Source organism: Haemorhous mexicanus, chromosome 20 (assembly GCF_027477595.1).
Source record: "Haemorhous mexicanus isolate bHaeMex1 chromosome 20, bHaeMex1.pri, whole genome shotgun sequence".
NCBI classification, from domain to species: Eukaryota; Metazoa; Chordata; class Aves; order Passeriformes; family Fringillidae; genus Haemorhous; species Haemorhous mexicanus.
The window spans coordinates 4768050-4772073 of record NC_082360.1 but is presented as its reverse complement, the minus strand read 5'-3'; positions in this window follow the sequence as shown (position 1 = coordinate 4772073).

Genomic DNA, 4024 nt, shown 5'->3' with positions numbered 1-4024 from the left:
CTCTTTTTTTTTTTAGGAAAAATAAAAAATAAAAAAAAAATTAAAAGTGGGAGGGGAGGAGGAGGAAAAAGCCCAATTAAGAAAAAAAATTAACTAAAAAGGTTTTTTTTGTAACTAACTTAAATCATAGGAAATAAACTCTTGAATCAGATCTTTAATATTTATAAGCAGCAGAGCTGATCAGCCTGTTTTTGGCTATGGTTTGTAACACTTTTTATGAGCGTGGGGGGTTTCTCTGCTCCTCTGCCTCCCTGGGGGCTGCTCAGGGGTGATGCTGCTTTTTGCCAACCCCCTTTTTCCAGATCTGTCCAGCAGCAGCTCTGTGATTCCAACAGGGAATCCCTCCATGTGGAGCTTGTCCCCTGAGGGCAGCCTGGGCTGTCTCCTGGGGCTTGCAGTCACAGGGTAATGCAGGACTTGGGGGGGTTAAGGGCAAAGAGCTGTTTGCCCCCAGTTTCCCTGGGTTACAAGGAAAAATTCCAGGCCAGAGAAAATGTGTTTTTCCCTTTTGAGTAGAACAGTTTCTCTGTTTTAAAACTTATACTGAAGGACCAAAGAATTCAGAATTTCACCTGTTTTGTGGCCCTTACATTTGAACTTTCCATTGCCACACTGCACTCATGGCAGAGCAGCCTGAAGGAATTGGCACTAGACCCTTCCCTTGCCCCCACCCCATCCTCTCTCAGCAATCTCTTTGCACAAGCACATAGACTTTCTCACTTTTCTCTGGTTCTTGAAGAAACACTTCCTAAATTTAGGTTTATATCAATTTGTTTGCTGCTTTAAAAAAACAGGAGAGGAATATTGAAATGTGAATTTATTTTCTTAAGCATCAGATGGAAAAGAGAACTTCATCTTTGCATATTTTGTGAATGTTCTGGTGGGCCATTTAAAGACAATTTCTGAACCAAATGAGGTGGGAGCAGAAGGAAGGAGCAGCATTCCTGACCCACTCCAGCAGTTGTTGCTGCCTGCTCCGTGCAGGAAGGACAAACCATAATCACAGCACTGCAGTTGAGGCTTTCGAGTCTGTGATCAGCTTTTGTATGGTGTAAAAAGAGCTGAAATAAACCTGGTGCTAATAAGTGCAGCCCCTGTCACGTACTGTCAGGCTTCCTTCTGAAGCAGGAACTCCCTTCACAGGGCACACAGTAACACAGCAGAGCTGAGGGGGCTTCAAAACAAAAGTGGGGTCCACAGGGTTCCTTGGGGAGCAGCCCAGCTGAACAGCCCTGACCATGTCTGGGTCCTGCCTCCTCACACAGACTCCTGAGTGGATAATGACATTTTCCTCCCCAAATTTTTGGGAGCTTCAGAAGATCTGACCTTGGTGATTAATTGGGCAGGTCAGACACTTCTGAGTTGAGAGCTGGGGGAAGGAGTTGTGGTTGTGTTGTGAAACCACAGCATCCTAAAGGTCAATAAACTTTTACATTATTATGGAAAACCAACCTAGAAGCAGCTGGCTTGGGACAGCACTAGCCTGGGTAGATCCAGAGCAACAAGCAGGGTCAGAGCTGTAGGTGAGAGCCAGGAGCTGAAGGATTTTAGCATTTTGGGCTAACAGGACCACATTGAGCTCCTCTCTGGCCTTAGGTGCCGTAGTCATGTGCCTCCAGTGGCACAGGAGGGACCCAAGAAAGGTCTCAGAGCTGGAGCACATTTCCTAAAGCAGATCCCACCCCTGGGGGTCCCTGCAGCTGATCCCCTGCTGAAGGGTTTTACACTTTTGTACATCTCTTAAGCTGAACCTGAGCCACTGGCAAGGCTTGTGCAGCTGAGACAGTGAAGATAATTCCTTACCCTGGGAGGAAGCCTGTAACACTGAATGGACTCAGTCATCCCTTGCTGTTCCCCCAGCCTCCAAACCTCCTCTCTTCCTCCTTTCCCCCTATCTGAGAAGGAAGAATATTACCAGTGTTTTCCTCCAGAGTTATTATAATCCTTGGAGTGATGGCCAACAGCAAAATAGATGTTACTGATGTAAAACCTAGTATTTTAAAGGTGAAGTATTCCTGCAAAGTAGTGACTGCATTGGAGAGATTTCTGGGGCTTCCCCACTCTGTAGCTTCCAATGTTAAAACAAAATAAATACAGTATACATTTAAAAAAAAAATAATAATACACACTGCAGTATTTCTGGTGGCAATTCTTGCCCAGTCCCTTCCCTGCATTCCCCAGGAGGAAGGGCACTGGGAAGAGGCGCCCCTAGTCCGTGTAGAAGTTGGCAGAATGGTGATCAGTGGTGTAAAACGTGTTGTTGATTCCATGTATAGAACTGTGATTTCAGCTGTCGTTCTCTCGTACTCTGTAAATATGTGTTTTGGCTGTCGGAAACCTGGTTTAGACTCTTTTCTTGGCAGAGTGAATTTGCATGTGGGGCTGGAAAGAACTCAATCTGTGTCACAGTTTCCAAGGGCAGGATGGATTTTTTTTTTTTTAGACGACAATAAATTTTTATTTTTTTGCTAAGAAAAAAAAATACAAACTGTAGCAGTGTGTGCGTGTGTGTGTGCGTGCCCGGGTGGATGTGCAGCCCTGGGCTCTGCTCTGGGCCTTGGGAGGGTGGAGAAATCTGGGCTTTGGAGCCATCAAAACAACAGATCTGGGGCAGATTTTCACACAACCGAGAATAATTTCTCTCTCGGCTCCCCTCCCTTTCGGGGTGTTGCAATTCACTTTCCTGATGGAGGTGTGGTGAAAGGGGGAACATCAATGCAATGTGGTTAAGGTGGGGCAGAGACCTCTTTGAAAGTTGCAAATCCAAAAATTTCTCACCCAAATTCTTGGTCTGGACATGGATTTATGTCCTGGAAGAGCAAGGCTGGGCAGAGGTGAGCTGTGCCTGTACAGTGGATACAGTGTTTTGTGTGTTGGCACCCAAAAGAACACACCTGGCCTGTGGATCCAAGAATTGCCTGTAAGTTCTGGTCTAATTAATGCTTCAAAGATGCATCAACCACTTCCCATTAGTCCAATCACAACAATAATCTGAATGGGCCCATTTGTATTGCAGATTATTGGTAACAATAAAATCAGTAGATCTAAGTGCCAGCTCCTTCCCTCTTGTGTTCTGGCCATCTGCCTGTGTCAGGTTCTTCACCAAGATTAGGAGGATGATGATGGAGACTTCTTCCTCTTTGTCATGCTTGCATTTGCTAGGAGCTGGTTTTGTGTGCTTCAAGCCTTATTTTTTAATGTTTGGGCTGTTCTCCTGCTCTGTGGGGTTAGTTGTGCTCTGACTGATTAAGGTTTATTAGTCTTTCTGTGTAAAAGGTGGGATTTCTTTTGGGTGGGAGAAGACCCACACCACTGCCTGTATCTGAGCAAAAATTAAGCTAAAACACCTTGAATAATAGTTGAATAGGTTGTTGTGCAAACAACCCCAGAAGACAGGTCAGTCCATGCCACCTGCTCCCTGGGATACACCTGGCTGGCGGCAGCCCAGAGCAAGGTGGGACACGGTGATTTTTTTAAAAATAGCTAAAAATGAGCTGAGACCATATTTAAACCTCCATCCTCATGTAGTAAACCTCATAATAAAATGTGAGGTGGCTGCCAGCTGGTGCCAGCCCCAGATGAGCTGCAGGGTGCAGGCACAGGGTGCTGGACCCAGCTGAATGACACCCCGAGACAGCATCCTCACAATCCCAGACCCAGCTCTGGAATATTATTTCTCTGCACTAAAACCTAAGCCAGCAAATGGCTTCCTTGAGAGCCTGTAGTGCCTTAATCCCTCCTGCTGTGGGCTCTGTCACAGAGATACCAAAGGAGCTTTTTTCTTTTCCCACCCCCACATCCAGGATTTGACCTGAGCTGACCCAGCGGCTGCTCTGCCCACCGAGGGAGCAGCTGGTGCTCAGGCACCCGGGAGGGGGATGCTTTTAATTCCCTGCTCCCTGGCAGCTCCCAGGGACCTGCTGCAGCTCAAACACGGCCACCCGTGCAGGGTGGGGGTAGAGGGAGCTCCAGGTGTATGACAGTACTAATTGCAGAGAAAACAAGCTCCAAAATACCCAACAAA